This window comes from Falco cherrug, chromosome 4 (genome assembly GCF_023634085.1).
Source record: "Falco cherrug isolate bFalChe1 chromosome 4, bFalChe1.pri, whole genome shotgun sequence".
Classification (NCBI taxonomy): Eukaryota; Metazoa; Chordata; class Aves; order Falconiformes; family Falconidae; genus Falco; species Falco cherrug.
The window spans coordinates 54,503,282-54,520,546 of NC_073700.1; positions in this window are offsets into that span (position 1 = coordinate 54,503,282).

Consider the following 17,265-nt stretch of genomic DNA (forward strand, 5'->3'; position numbering starts at 1 on the left):
AAGAGAGTTTTAACTCCTAGGGAAAAAATATATATATTTGGGTTCCAGGTTTGGGGGCTGGTAAGAAAAAGCTAGGCTCATAACATCAATGCCTAAATTAGAAGATTAACATTAGATTTATCTAGTCTAGTTTACAGATTTGTCCATGACTCATCTCCTGTTGCAGTCTTTTTTTTTTCTTTTTTTTTTTTTCCTTCAGACAAATGCTACTCAATCAGTTCTTATCCTGAGGGACTTGAAAAGAAACAATTTTTTTATTACTACCATGACCTGTTCTATACAGCTGAACAGTTCTAAAATGTGGGATAGCTCTTAGAAAAGAAATATAGTTTTGGGAACAATTGCCTTGGTACCACTGCTATCCAAGTACATGGGATGTTTAAAAGACCACAGTCATTTCAATCTCATATGAAGCAGTATTAACCTCCCATGAAGATATCAGTGGTACAATGCATTCCAGGGCAATGGCTTTTCCTGCAAGAACAGAGTATCAACCAGGAGGAGGAGAATGGTTTGCGTTTGAAAGGACCTTAAAGATCATCTAGTTCCAACCCTCACTAGACCAAGTTGCTCAAAGTCCTGTCCAGCCTGGTCTTGGACACTTCCAGGGACGGGGCATCCACAGCTTCATGAGGTTTGCAAAGGACCACCTCTCAAGTCTATCAAGGTCCCTCAGGATGACACCCCTTCCCTCCAGTGTGTTAACTGCACCACACAGCTCAGTGTCGTCAGCAAACTTGCTGGAGGTGCCCTCAATCCCACTGTCCCTGTTGCTGCAAAGATGTTAAACAGTGCTGGTCCCGGTATGGACCCCTGAGGAAAGCCATTCATCACCAGTCTCCACTTGAATGTTGAGCCATCGACTGCAACTCTTTGAGTGTGACCATCCAGCCAATTCTTTTTTCACCAAGTGGTCCACCCAGCAAATCCATGTATTTCCAGTTTAGAGACAAGGAAGGTGTGCGGGACAGTGTCAAATGCTTTGCACAAGTCCAGGGACATGCTGTCAGTTGCTCTTCCCTCATCCACCAGCACTGTAAACCCATCATAGAAGGCCACCAAATCTGTTGGGCATGATTTGCCCTTAGTGAAGCTGTGTTGGCTGTCACCAATCACCTCCTCATTTTCTATCTGCCTTATCATAGTTTCCAGGAGGATCTGCTCCATGATCTTGTAATTCACTGAGGTGAAACTGACTGGCCTGTAGTTTCCTAGGTCTTCCTTGTTGCCCTCTTTAAAAATGGGGATTATGTTTCTCCTTTTCCAGTCCATTTTGAGTTCTTCCCTTCATTTGCCATGAGAACAGGAGATGCAGTTTTGGGGCTGTTGACATCTTTTCTTTACTGTCTTTTCATTTAATGAGCTCCAAACACATGAGTTGGAAAGGCTGACACATGAGATCTTTCAAAGTGAGAACTGAGTGAGGACAATGAAGAAATGGTGGCATCGGTGAAGGAAGCTGGCTATTTGAACATCTTTTACAGGGAATCTTTCTTTTTTCTCTTTTTTTTTTTTTCTTTCCTGTTTATTTGGTTTGAACACAGAATTTTACTAAATTCCAAACTGAGCCCCAGGAAAGTAATTGATTAAACAATCAAGTAAATAAATAAACAAGCAAACAAACAAATAAAAGAGTATGTTTTCCTAGGAAAAGAATCAACAAAACCTCTGTTCTGCCAATCCCTAAATGCAATAGTCTAATGGGGGAAAAAATGAAGAGAAAAAGGTAGGTTTGACAGAATTAATAGGCTAGAACAGGGAGAAAGATCAGGTGTGCTGGCCTGAGCAATACTAATACTGCCTGAAGCTCGTGTGGATTTATTAGAACACTAAGGGATGTCAGTAGTGTGTTAATGTGGAGAACAACTGTACTGTAAAATATGGCATCTCTCAGAAAGAAAGAAGTTACAACTGGTTGTGTGCACAACAAAAGTAAGAGGGTGTAAGAATTGATCTTTGTCCAAAAAGAACAAAGACATAACACCTGCCAATTTCCCTGTACTGATTTAATAAAGAGCTTTTCCCTGCTCATATGTATAAAATAACTCTTAGAGGAAGATTACAACTGCCTAAGTAAGATGCCAGAGTAAATTGAAAACTATAAAAAAAAAATTGGAAGCTTTGAAAAGGGTACCTTTAGGGCTTTCTTTACCAGGAAGACCCATGAAAGAGACAACAAAACAAAGTCAGTGGAGTACTTTGAAGATTTGGGATTTTTTTAATAGTCTTTGGTTTTTGGAACACATGACAATCTGCTGCTTTGAGGTTGCTTATTCCACCTTTATTATTATTTACTTGTTAACTTTTTAGCAGTCTGACATATATTAGCCATAAATCCTTCACATTTCTGTATCATTGGTAGTTGCACACTTTAGGAGATGGCTGTGCCTACACACAGGCTCTTCCCCACGGGCAAGGGATGAACAGGAATCCACTGGATTGCTCCCACAGCCAGGGAGGTTTGTGTCCTGATGTACCTATTCTCTGCCCCCTACCTTCCCCAAGCTTCAGTTAAGCACAGGCAAGGCCAGTGCAGGTCTTGCCCCGCTCCTGCCCATAGGGTGAGATTGACCTCAGATAACTCTGGCCATCAGAAAGTTGGTAGCAGTCTGAGATCCTCCTCTAGTCAGAGGGGAGGGCATGAAACATCTCAGATGAGATGAAGCACCTTCTTCAGGCTGCTGGACCTTTCTCCTGGGAGGGAGATCTCAAATACCATCTTTCAGATGGTTAAAGTGGCATGAAGCACAAATTCAATCACTTATCCAAAATCCAAAGAGGACTGATACCAATGTGGTACCTTAAATACAGTCTCTTATGAAGTGATATTGTTGTTGCACGAGCTTCACCTCGACATAGGTACCCTAGCTCAAAATCTGAGCAATGCACTGTGGTCTCAGACACTTACAGATCTCTAAGATCAGAACATCCATTATAATTGAAGAAGTAAAGGAAAAAGTGCTCTGATTTTTATTTTTGGTTGTTTTTTTTTTTTAACAAGAGAATGGCAAAGTTGCACTTGCTTGTCACCTATCCTCAGTTTCAGAGGGTTTGAAGGGATTTTTGCTCCAGATAAAAAAGAAAGTTGACTCTCTTTCAGACAGATACCATGTGGAAGTAATTTCAGTTCCAAAAATGACTGTTTTGGGAACCACTGAGATTATTAAAAATACAAACAGGCTGCTTTAAAATCTTGACTGTATCATCATGTCCTAGCATATTTTCTGTGGAAAATACTGATTTAAAGTGGCTTATCTGGTCTGTGGGCACTGGCTCTGGGCATTTCCTGTCATCTAACCTTAAACCTCTAACAATTATCTCTCTAATCAGTGAAGAACGAGTCATCCTTCTGCAAGATAAATGTCCAGGAGCAGTCAATGCCTAGAGTTGCCTGTCTATGCCATTTTGAATGAGGATAGAAGTGTACTGGTGATTACTACTGGGATCTTATGAAATTTTAAACAAAAAATACACCACAAATATCTTGTTTAAAAAAAAAAAAAAGTGAAAAAATCCTATTAGCCAAGGGGATTAATAATCAATTAATAAATAATGACAAACATTTTATTTTAGGAAAATATCCATTTTAGAAAAATAATAATTAAAAAAATAATTAGCAGGTGAAGACATGCAATATAGTCAGCATTAGTCTTGGGAGAGAAATTTTATTTTCCATGTCTTACAGTCATAAGATTGACATAACATTTTCAGAATGTCATGTCAAGCTGGTGAAGAATGGAACTTTTGACTGATTTCTCTCCCAAGACAGGATAAAACTCCTTTACCACTGCCTTTTTAATATGCTGAATTTACTGACCAAAACTAAAAGTTTTCCTATTTGAATACTGACTGCTAAATTAAAATAAAATAAAGCAATCTGCTAGATATTAAAAAAACCCAACAACCATAAACCCACCCAATTATCTGCAGAACACTTCTTGCTGATTAGGTTTTATCAGTTTTCCTGGACATACTAGCTGTCTGCAGAGACTCTTCAAGATCAAATTGTCTTTTTCTTTGGGGATTCAGAGTAAATAATTAAATCCTGTAAGTATGTTTTCAATTAAGATTATTTAGTATCCATCCAAAATTCATAGAAGGCAGATGGAATATTAGGACCAGACTAAACATTTAGCAGATGAGGCTTACAGCCCGGTATTTAAGTTTCCAATTCAAAGCCCAGTGAAGGTACTAAAAGCTCCCCAGTTGTTTCGATTGCATACATCCAGGGTACAAAGTGCTTGCTAGCAGGTTGTCAGCATTGCAGATCAAAGAGAATCAACACACTGAGATAAAATGTTTTCTGGCTTAGTTTCAGCTTTCTCAAATGTCAGTAAGGACATGAATTTCAATCATTTCAGCCAGTGGGTTTTTAAGGTATAGAATGCCTTAACGTGTTGTGGCCAATTACGGGTTTCCCAGAAGTATGTACTGTACCCAGTACAGCTTTGGTTTAGTCATCAGGGGTATTCATGGGGTGAAGTCCATCAAAGTAAGGGACTGTTACTGAATGTGACTGTAGACAGCAATTGTCTGCAACGGGGCAATTGTCCTACTTTCCCAGTACATAAAGGAAAGAGTTAATCCTGGACCATGCTTTACTTAATCTACTTTAGGCACCTACTTCAGACATCTACTTCAGGGTCAGAGTAACCACGCTCCCCATCTCACTGACCGGATTGGTATGGACTACACAGAGAGGCAAAGACTCTGAGCTCAGAGGGGGAAGTCTGCACTGCAGATGTCAACCTTGCCTATGTGTCTGTACTGCTTTGACAGAGGATTCTGGGGAAACGTTCCACACATGCTGCGTCTATCTCACAAGCTACCTTCAGACAACCTGTGGGCTGTCTGCAGCCAGCACCCATCACTGGCATTTGGATCCTGCAGGCAGTGGGAGGCTGTCTGTGTCTAAATCTGGTGTGTCTGTCTGCCAGCACCAGACACATGCTGGAGTATGACTTGAGTGCAACCTTTAAGGTCACCCTCAACACCCAGAAAGGAAGCAAAAGATAAATAAATCTGGAGCTAATTTCAGAGTGCAATGATGTTGAACCCAGGGAAAGACGTCACAAAACAAAGGTCACTGAAAACTTCCCATTTACAAGGCAGGGGTAGACTATTTTCTGCAGAGGCAGGTTGCTGCCCTCACCGTGAAGAAGACAGGGAAACTGTTGGCTTTGACCCAAGGTGAGATCCATCTGTGCTGTCATTAAAGACTTAAATATTAGGTGTCTAAAATGGAGTCTGTCACCCTAGGGCCTTTAATCAATCTGAAGGAACAGGAACTAGGAGTAGGCAATTGCTTTCAACAGGCAATTTATCTCCTGCCAGGATGGGTATCAGATTATGCGGACCATGCTCAGGAGGGACCCAGTATTCACCTCTGATGGCAAAGGAACCCTAGCGAGACACTGAAGTGCGGGCAGAGGATTTCTTCCCTAAATTTACATTTCCCATCAGCACAGAAAGGATGTTACTTCAGCCATGGCTCCCTCCCTCCCTCCCTCCCCATCCCTCTCACACACCAGTAAACCCCCGTGTACAGCAGCAAGGCTCATTTTACGTAGGGGGTGGTGGAAAGACAACATGACTCTTTGACAATATGTATATAAAAAAATAAAGAAGGCCAGTATCAGTCCTGGGCAGCAATTAAAACATGGCAGTTCCTATGATCGGCAGCATTCAAGGAAATGACGTGGGCTGCACCAGAGCCACTGACCTTTTACTTGCCCAGCAAATACTCATCCATGCATGAGTCAGCTGGAGCTTCACCCCAGGGAGTCCTCAGCTCCTCACCCCAGGGACTCCTCAGCTTCTGGCTTTGTAGCCAGCGGAAGGTGCTTGAACCATGTTCGTTGGGATGACACCTTCCTGAGGACTACACGTTGGTCTTCCCACACCTGCAAAGGGTTTCTGCTCAAAATGCAAATGCTTCCTGCTGCGAGAACCTGTGGCCCAACAGAAATCAGTGTTTGGGCACATTTCCGTGCTCTCTGCTTGGCACAAAGAGAAGGCAAGAGTCATGCTGCTTCTGCGGGGATGGTTTTATGAAGAGCAGAGATTGATGAGTCAGATACAGTGAATAAAAGTGAAGCAGTGAGCATATTAAGGTATCTTAATTTCTCCTAATGAACTAGTATGAGACTGGCAATTGATTCCTGCTGTATGTCAGCACTTTGGGTGGTTTTAAAACAACGGAGATAAACAAATAAATGTTTGAAGCTGGTTCTCAGGTACAATCCTGCAGGCTAGGATCTGAGGCCAGTGATACTGTCTTTCTCCTTCCTAATTTCAGAAAAGTGCAGATGAGCTTTGCTAACCTGAAACATGGACATTTGGGATGGATTTCATCTGTCTAAATGCAGTGCCTGTTCTCCAGTCACTATTAAAGATGCATGGGTGACTAGCACAGACTCAGACAATAAATGTTTAAGTCTTCGAAGGTATAACAGCTGGATGCTTTCTTAAATATCTCAGTAGTTAGAAAGATTTCCTAAAATTTTCTTACTCCATATTTTAATATTTTCTTATTTTTCTCACTTCTGTTCTATTTACCATAGTTCTCTGTCTAAATATGCATGGTTGCTTTATATTATTTTCTACTGTTATTTATATTCTACATTCTAGCTGTGTTCTACATTTATATTTCTTAATTTGTATTTAGGTTTCTATATTTCTATATTACTGGACGTGACAAAAACCTTAACTTTATACAAAGCACTTAATTTCCAGAGTAAAGCTAGTTTTTCAAGCTAAACTACCTTTAAAAAAAAAGAGAAGAAAAAGAAGAAAATTTTTTAAAAAGCCATAATTTCCATACCTAGACTTATGCAAGTTTATTTAGAAGACATATTAAGAAAAAATAACATTAGATTATCACATAGTTTAGTTCTGCTAAATTCAGCCTTCTGAAAAAGGTCTCCCGGTACATGGTGTCTCAGTGATTAATTTTATATCCAACCTCTTCTGACTAACATGGTCTTGGTTGCCTGATATGATGACACCAACTTTTTTTTTCCCTAAATATTGATCTGACATGAATAACAGGCAGCATGCAGACTCTGTTTATCTGTGCAGTTGCAGCGATATATAACAATTTCCTGTGCCAGATGTGCAAAGTTTTTGTTTCTTTCTTCAGAAATATGAGGGTAGCCTAGAAGGTATAGGACCAGCGTGCTCTTCACATGCCTGCCTGATTAGGCTTCTGCTTGGTTTTTTGTTTTTTTCTACAATAAAGTCAACCTTTCTGATATACCATTTTTACTGGGAAAAGCAAATATAACGTACAACAATTTTTTACACTTTAAAAATGTGTTGTCATTACACTATGAAACATTTGGGGCTGCAGTAGTTAGTTTTCATAATTACAATATATCTAAATTGCCTTCTTTCCAACTAGGAAGAGAACATTTAAGAACAGTCAATGTTTTCCTTACCCTGATGATCATATTTCTTCTAACCTTATTTTATCATTGTTGTCCCATTGTAAATGAACTCGATACAAAGGATTAACTTTAGCTAGAGGTTGGATTTTTATTCTGCTTGATTGATTTTATGTACCTGATTATATTTTGCTTCCAATCAGTTCAACGCCATTGTAACTCCCTGACCCAGTGAAGAAAGTCTTGATTTTTTAGCTTGCACCAATAAAAAGGAAATTGGTTTAAAGGCTTGTGGGACATAACCCTGAGTTTCTTTATGTCCTGACATCTGTGCTGTTCCAGTGAGTGATTAAATATCATAGCCTAATTACAAATACTTACACAGCATTGAAAATACAGGGGCAAACTCAGATCATTTTAAACAAGGCTCACAAAGAATGATAGCTAACATTCTTATTTCCACTTCTAAAATGCTTTATGAATGTTAGGCTTTTGTAGCATTGTTTACATTTGAGAATTGACTGGTTTTGATAGTAAATTAGTGAAACTAGAAAACAAGAGCACTGATGCTGTTTTTAAATCCCCAAAGGCCATTTCATGCCTCTTTGAGTCCGTGTTATCATAGCAATGACATTATCTGATTGAAAACATTCAGTGAGCTTGTAAAAAGTGCCATCAGCCAAATCCAAATAAAGCCTGTTGCTACAGATTTGAAGTTAAAATTACAACTGTAAATCCATGATTAAGGAGGCTTCTCTTTCCTTTTCTTTATAAAAAAAAGCTGGGGAAAAAAGCTAAATGGAATGAAAAAAAGAAGTCTTGACACATTCTTCTAAAATGAAAAATAAAAACCTATAAAACTATAAGAAAAATATATAAACTTTGCAAGAAAAAAAGAGAAAACCCTATGTTTGATGTTTGTCTTTTCTCTCCTTATATATTTGCATGCATTTAATTTTGTAATATATCTTATCTGTATATAATGATATATTGATAAATATTTCTCTCAGTATATATCACTTATTCATGTAATTACATATAATTATCAATAATTTGTTCTTCAAACAAATATGTTCCTGTTTTTCAAATTTTTCCGTTATGCCACAGAAATAAAGGGAGAATGTAATCCATAAACTAAACGCAATTTCGTTGTTTATTTTGATGTTATTTATTAACATTATTAATCAAAATATTTGTTATTAAATTATCTCATGTTATTTAACTTCATGAAATATGTCTGAGCCAAGTGGGGTGGTTTTTTTTGGTGTGAGGACTGTTTCGTCTGATGTTACAGAAGAAAAGAAAAATGCTAGTATTTTATTAATTTTATTTTATTAGTTATACACAGAAGCCATGAAAATCTCAAGTGATTTGACCCACAGGAATGGAAAATGATAAATATTGTGTTAGAAAGAGGTGCAGAACCATCTCAGGGATGGAGACACTTTGGTTCTGTCCCTGGCTTTGCTTTTCACCTGTTGGGTCACCTTGAGGAAAAGACTCAGTTCCCCTGTGGCCCTTCATCTTCACTTCCTTTTTTTTCCTCAGAACACCTGATTTTTAGATAATTTGTTCTTTGAGACAAGAACTGTCTCTTAAATTATGGTTATACAGCACTTAGCACAAGTGACTTCAGTCTGGAGCTTCAAGGTGTTTCTGCAGTGCAGCTAATAAATAATAATGGGAGGCAGCCTCAGTGTAGGGAAATGTGCCTTGGCTCCAGGGTGACTGTGTGTGAATGAAAAAAGAGAATTGTTCCCAGGTTTCTAATTTGGGTGTCGATCAGCTTTTATATTTTTGGGCTGCTCCCATAAACAGTTTGGAACAGTCATGCAGGTTCTGCCCTTCATGTTAGCTTCAAAATAAATACATGCTGTCAATGCCAACCAAAGCTTTGATGGAAGAGGGGACTCTCCGACTTGGAGCACGCTGTAAGCAGCTGCTCAAGGCCTGTGCATTGCAAGTCATGCTTGACTTATTTTCTGTCCCTGTCCTTAGGTTCTCCATGTGATGAAGAGGTGAAGGAGCACCACATGCTAATTTTATTAATAAAGCATCCACTGTCAAAAAATCAGCTGAGAAGTTCTTGCAAATAATCCCACAAGCTTCTTCATTTCTAACAGGTGCAACAAGCTACTCCCCATTACAGTGTGACCCACCTTTGCAAGAAATTTTCATTTTCCTAATCTGGGTTCAATTTATAGGCAATCCCACATTTCATGACTTTTATTTTTGAGAAAAGTATCACTAGGTACTTATTTTCTCCAAAACTAGGCTACATGAATTTTTACAGCTTGGTAGCACCTGAAGAGCCTGTCAGAGCTGGTGAGCTTGGCCCTTAACAAGACCTTCAACAAACACAGCAAGGACAAGCCTGTCTTCAGGACCTTTTGGTGCAAGTGGTAAGGCAAAACAAGATGAGGTTGAAAGGAAAGGTGTAGCAAGGTCACCTGGGTCCAGACTCAGCCACTGATATTTAAAGATGTGGTTCTGCCAAGTCTCTGTGTTTGACTGTTGTTGGTGAAGGTCAAGGCCACAGAGTCAATGGACAGAATTAATGACTGACAAATGTCGTTTGCTTTAGACTGAACTGAGTAGTTCTTTAGATACCACTGATGGCATCAGTTAGATCTCCGCTGTCTGCAATGGGAGGTTACTGACCAGGCTCACCTGAAAAACCCCACATGCAGACACTTGCAGTTAAATACCTGAATCTGAATTCCTTCAATGGCTCCATCTCAGAGCCAGCTGTAAGCATATATGAAGCTTCCTGATCTAGAAAATACTCCACTTGATCAACCTGCTTTTTATAAAGCATCTTCACTTTCCTTTTGCAGCCTTTGAGTTAAACCACCCCATCCCTCCACCTTTGCATTAGTATGTCTATGCTTTGTAGAGAGGTGAAATGGATAATTCAGTGAGCCTTTTCCACCTCTCTGCTTCAGACCTAGGAATGTGCTTTGCTTCCGTCTTCCGGAATTCTCAGTCTTCAATTTCTTCCTGTTAACAGAATTTTTCATTTAATTTTAGTTTCAGAGTAACTTGCATGGCATCACAAACAGAACACAGCAGAATAATGGGAGGTGTCTATAACAATAGTAAGGAAATGATTACTTGGTCAAAAAATCATTAGCATTATGAACGTTGCTGGACATAGCAGTGTTTGGAGTGAGCTTTGTGCCATGCAGCGTGCCACCATAAAAATAATTTTTTGTTTCTGTCCATATTACAAGGGAGAAATAAATTTCTAGCTGTGACACATCCTTCTGTGCAATGCTGCCTTGGATTTAATCCCATCAAACCTTCATGTATTTTGACAGGCTTGACATGATTAAGCACAAGCATGGTTTGAAGAGTTTCACATTAAAAAGAAATTTAATTAGAAGCTAGTATAGGGTAAGAATACTCTCCCATGAGTGATGGAGGTAGTAGGGCTGCCGACAAGTTGACGCGTAAAGATCTCACTTCTATTTTAAAAATAAATGTGCTAACTTCTAAATATCATTTCTTAATCATTTTAACTACGCAGTCCTTTGTATGCTTAATAGCATGTAAAACAATAAAAATGCCACCCAGAGAAAGCAGATGCCTCTCACCACATTGTAATGACAGCATCAGCTGTTTGTGGTCCATGAGTATTCTGTGGGCAACTGGCAAAAGTTTTATTTCTTTAAAAGTCATAAAAAGGATTAGGATCTAATTGAGCCTATTAAATTCTCCCTTTGGGGGACAGTTTCACATTTATGCTGGAAAGAAAGCACAGATATCACGCCTGCCTTTGTTCTCCCCCACCTGCTAATTTATGTGCAATAAAATATTTTAACGTTGACACCTCTGGTGCTTTTATTCCATTAACGTTTCTTGGATGTATGCTTCTGGGCTGCAGTGATTCTCAAACCTGACAACCACTTCTGCATGAAATGCAGAATATTTGGTTTTGCCACCAAAGTTCATCTTTTTGTCTGTAATATACCTCTGAGCATTTGGGTTTGCATAATCTCCTTAGTCTCCAAGCAAAATTCAGGAAAAATGATGTGGCTTGTCTGTCTTGGGTCAACATCCAATTGCAAATTATCTCAAGTCAAGGATTTGTAGCTCATTGTAAAAGCTCCTGGGTGTCTCCTGACTCTCCTACATCCTTTCCCCTCTCTCCTAGGATTACAATCTTGTATAAATTAAATCAATAGAAAAACCAGCACTGAATAACTTAGTTGTCTGCTGCTTTCACATCTTCAGCAGTTCTAGGCTTTCCTGATCATTTACTCTTTAGTAGGAAGAAAAAAAAATAATCCCTTGCGTTTATTTCCCAGACACCTGGCAAGGTGGATTTACTGCCTTCATTTTCCTTCACAATCTTCTACCAGCTGTGATCCTATGAAAGACCTGGTCATCTTCTTGGATAGTGTATGGTCTTCAAAGAAGCCTGTAGAAGAGCTGTTCTTGTCTAGATGAGCTTGTATTAAAATGGTGGGCATATAAAATATATGAGAAAAGGCAAAACCACAGAAATATTTTGAGCTACATCTGCAGTTCTGAATTTAGGTTCTTCGGAAAAAAAATATGTATCTTGGAAATTCAGACATTTGTGTTTCTGCCCCTTTGCTCAAGTAGCACAGTCATGATTGGTTTGAATGAGAACAGAAGCCGTGAAAAGGTTTGAAATCATTTGGAAAATAGAAACATTAAGAATAAGAGGTAAAGCCAGGCAAGAGGGAAGAAGGTTTTTATATAAAGGCAGTCAGAGAGCAGTTCTCTTCTTTCCTACCTCTCCTCTTTTTCTCTCGGTTTAGCAGTTATAAAATGCACTCGTCAAACTTGGTCAGTTTCTGAGGTTTCTGGTTCACTGTAGATGGGATTTATTTGCTCTAACATAGGCATCTAAAACCTAAATATATAAATGCAATTTGTCACCAAAGGTGCCCTCTTAGAAATCATATGACAGGCAAAATGGGTTGAATGTCCTTATGAGGTGACAGACCATGAAGAGAAAACCTGTAGCTATCTTAAGTTTAGATATTTAAGGTTAGGTGAGACGAAATCCACCCCTCCTGTTCAGGCACAGCTCTACTCCTTTAGTCCTGCCTTCCCCTGTAGACTTTCGTGCAGGAACAAGGCACATCCAGAATGGCTTAGCTTTCAAAATTAGGCAAGAGCAGGTACTTTCAACCCAATACACCTGAGGAATTTTAGTGAGGGGAAAAACAGAGTGACTATAAGGGGCAAAAAAAAAAAAAAAAAAAAAGAAGGAAAACCCAGCAATCTCTTCACAGGATGACTTTTTCAGTCTCTTTCAGGAAGTGTGAAGAAGTGCCATAATGCAGTATGTTTAAATTCTAGGATTTTAAACACCACCTTAGGAAATTAATTCTGTGGAGTAGCCATTCAATGGCTAGACCTATAACCAGCCATTATATATAGAGAGAGAAATAGAGAGCTGCAAAATCTCTGCGTGGAAATCTCTATTTATTTAAATGATTTGTTGATGTTAAGGCCAGAGAAGATCATCACAATCCTCCATTTTGATCTAGAGCAGACTTCATTCACTCACTTAGGGCTGAAGTGGAGTTTATCTTTTCAAAGAGAAGTCTAAGCCTATTTGAAATATGGCAGGAATCCTCCATTTTACTCTTTTCTTGGAATTTCTGCCTCTAAGTTTATGTGCTGCATGCTCTTTCAAACTTTGTGAAGTGCAAGCTTTCCAGTTTTGCCTTTGCATGGCATAAAATCTAGCATCCGTCTGGTGCTGCTGAGAATTCTGTTCATCAAAGTCATCAGCTGCTATGGCTTAATACTTGTGTATGTAAACTAGCATATGCCTGCAAAACATTTGCCATTAATTTAATCTTGATTTTCCTGATAAAAAACCAAGAACTCTACGAATTACATATTAATGGATCAAAACACCTGGGATCTGCAATACTTATCCCATGTATCGAGTAACGCAGTTTTGCTCACTCTGTAGCAAGAAATGCCCTCTCTTGGAGTTATGTCTATGCTAGTGAATTAGGCAAAGGCAAGGAATATTGCAAGGAACTGCAACTTTATGGTTATATTTGTAAACTTTTAAGTTTGTCCCCAGCATGAGCAACAGCTCTTCTAGGCCAGCAGCCACCAGCAGCACTCCGCAGAACAGCTCCTGGCCTTGCTTCAGAAGCTACAGCACTACAGGGGTCGTTCCCAACAGGCAGTTTGCATTTGGCATAGTTGTTTTGATCATTGGAAGAGTTCAGGTGTAAAGACAAGGGCTTCTCCATGATACTTGGCCTAAGAACCAGTAAATGGGCTCTGGTCCTGCTTGATTTACTAGGACAGATACATAGTAGGACATATAAATAGGATACATATAAGACATAATACAGTAGAAGAGATGTAACCAGGTAGCGCTGCTTTCTGGGGTTTTGAGCAATTGTGCAACCAGAATGTATTTAAGGAACAGATTGCCTGGCAGGGGTCTTCTTAAATGTGTACTTTGGTAAAGACTTCTCTGTGTTCTGCTAAATCATAAATAAGATTCTTATTATTTGCATACCTGGCACAAGGCTTAACAAATCAGTTACACAGATGGAATAGATCTGCCCCATCTGGAAATTATGTAATCCCGTTTTGCAGGGGCTATCACCTCTACAAACACCATCGTTAGTGTTGCTTCTTTATGTGTACTGCAGCAGCAGTTAGAAAACCGAATCAAGGCACAGTCGCTTTAGGGAAACAGACAAGAATCTGCAATGTGGGTTAATGATTAGTCCTGGTTCTCATATAAATTTAGATTTTAATTGTTCTTTTACTGCCATATTCACAACAGCTGTTCTATTGAAGCATATGAAATGAACCAGTGTCCTTTCTGCATACCTGTGGGGAGCTGCGATGGTGCACTTTACACCCCCATAGCTTTCCCCTGTACCTGCCCTCCTTGTTCCTACTACCTGTTGGGTCTGAACTATGTGTGGGTAGCACGTAAGAGCAGGAGAGAAAGCAAGTATCAAATCTGTACCAAAGCCTTTCCAACACATCAGTGACACAGGCAATTTGGGGTCACTATTCAGGTCTGAGTACTGATCCTTGGTGTTTTCTGGAGCTGATGAAACCAAGAGCATTTACTCTGTTCTAATATAAGTGCCTGTAAGTGGGGAGATGATTCCTCCTTTGGAGCTGCCATCTGTCTGTGCTGACTGTAAGCTGCACCTAGACATCCAGCTTACATTAAACATGATAATTTTAAATGTCTCCAATTTTGGTACTTGAATCCTATCCAGTGTGCATGAGTTTGCAGTTTGTATTCCATCCCCTTGCATGCTCTCAGCATTTAATGATGTTTTAATATTTCCTATACAATAATCTAGTCCTCCTATGGAGTGGCAGCTGGGAATATTCATCCCAGCTATCTTTGCAGCCTGAGGCAGATGGCTAAACTGCCTGGTCTGTGCAGAAAAAGAGAAGCTCCCTCAGAGATCAGATGAGAAGGGACACTTAATCTCTCTTGCTCACCTGGAGGAGTCTGTGTCTCTGTTGACTAGAGAGACCAGGAAAAAAATCTATGCTTAAAGCCTAACGTTTAGGACTGTGAAAAGTGCTGAAATGCAGATTAATTTTGTTGTATTAGAAAACTGTATAAATATATTTTAATTATTTAATCCAATGTCACAAATCAACCATAAGACTGTCCTTTTTTTTTTTTTTATAAAGAACACGTGTAAAAATTTAAGCTTGTGCTGATTTTTTTTTTTTTTTGTCATTGCCTTCTTTTGAGCTTATATTGAAAAGTATTGCACATAAAAAGGATGTAAAGTTGTTTCAGCAAGTCTGAAGGAGGGCCATGAAGATGCTCAGAGGGCTGGAGCCTGGAGAAGGGAAGGCTCCAGGGAGACCTTAGAGCACCCCCCAGTATCAAAAGGGGCCAACAAGAAAGCTGGAGAGGGGCTTTTTACAAGGGCTTTTAGTGACAGGATGTGGGACACTGGTTTTAAACTAGAAGAGGGGAGATTTAGATGAGACATTAGCAAGAAATCCTTCCCTGTGAGGGCGGCGAGGTGCCAGCATGGGCTGCCCAGAGCAGCTGTGGGTGCCCCAGCCCTGGCAGTGCCCAAGGCCAGGCTGGACGGGGCTGGGAGCCACCGGGGCTGGGAGCTGGGGGCCCTGCCTGTGGCGGGGAATGGAACTAGATGGTCTTTAAGGTCCCTTCCAACCCAAACCATTCTGTGTTTTTATGAAAATACTTCTTGTTATACATATATATCATTATAATAATAAAACAGGGCTTCTTAAAAGAACCTTGATAAGTGTGAAGGCTGATGTTTTGTTTCCAATAACATATATAAAAGCTCTTCCTTAAACTTTCAGCTAGAGATATAGTAAGTTTGATTGTGAAAAAGAAAGTTTTTCAGTAAAGTCTAAATTCAAGTGCATGTATTTTGTTCTGGCAGCCAGCTATACTAAACTCCTGATTAGTTTCTCATTAACACAGCTGCAGTAAAATATTTCTGAGTTGCAGCACATGAACTCTGCCATGTCAGGTAGCTTCTAGGTTACTGATAGTTCAGTGTCAGTGGTGGATCTGTGCCCAAAACTGAGAGAAAAATATGGTCTGCTTCCAAGACACATACATTCTCCCTTTGAGAAGACATACAAAAGGAGACAGTTTTCAGCTTTCGTAAGCTAACTCAGGTCAGGTCAGGACCTGGCAGAAATAATGGAAAAGAAACTCACCTGTGTTGGAAAAGGATGTTGACAACGTGCTGCTCAAAGGACTTCAGATCTAACAAGACAAAAGAGGATTGTCCACTGTGTAGCACTGTCTAAGAGTGCAGTCAAACACCCTATGCCGAGCATGGAGAATTGTCAGCATCTCAGCTGAGTTTAGCATGGGCCTAAGCCACCCCAGGGCCATGGCCAGAAGGTGGAGGGAAGCTGAAGCTCTGAAGGATGTTCACATTGTCTAAATTTGGGCAACCAACAGACAGGGACCTCTCATTAATTAAAGAGGCATTATAGGCTCATCCGGAAGACAGTTTGCAAAACCTGACAGTGGTTTTTTACCCTAAATCAGTGTCATAAAGTCTGGAACTTTTTTCAGATCCCGTGCAGGGAGTCCAGGTTTCTGCCTTAATGGCCTCGTCCTGTGTCTCCTGAGCTTCAGTCTCTTTTCCAGGGCTTCTGTTGGTGCCCCTTGGAAAATGGTTTTCAGAGAATGGAAGTGTTTCCTGCACTGAGGAGATGGGGGGCACTGTTTTCTGTAAGGATTGCTTATAAATTTTGCAAATGATGGTGAAGTAGTAAAGACAGCAGGGACTGCAGCCCCATGACTGTCTCCTAGCTGAGGAACATAGTCAACAGGACATGGACATAAGTTCACTCCTGCCTACTCTCTTCACACCTTTGATTTGCTTGTGGCTACTCAGCAGGGCTGGGGCATGCACTCCCCTACTGCTGTCCCCAGTCTGCTCCTGGGATGTGCCCGCAAATGCTGCATGCTGAGTTTGGTCTCTTAGTGAGGTCTAACTCACAGTCTAGGACACAAAAAGCTCAACACAGATGAAGCTGGAGAAGAGCTGCCTCCTCCTTTGGTGTCTGGAGTGCCTTGGATGCTAAATCAGTTTGGGCGAGCATTCATTGAACTGGCCGCCTGAATGTAGGGTCCTTAGATCACTTGCTGTAGCATTTAAGGTGGCCAAGCACACTGCTGAATGCTTGCTTCTAAGTGCGGACAGTGACATTTCAGAGCTTTTTATCTTACTCAAACTGGGACATTATTCAGAAGAAAGGCAAAAAGTAATCTCTGGTAGAAAAGTTAGTCTTTCTGCCCTTTCATGGCCTCCAGTTTTCAATACCATCTTTTGCAGCAGAGAGGCAGGAGAACAAAGGTGAAGGATTAAGTTTTTTAACA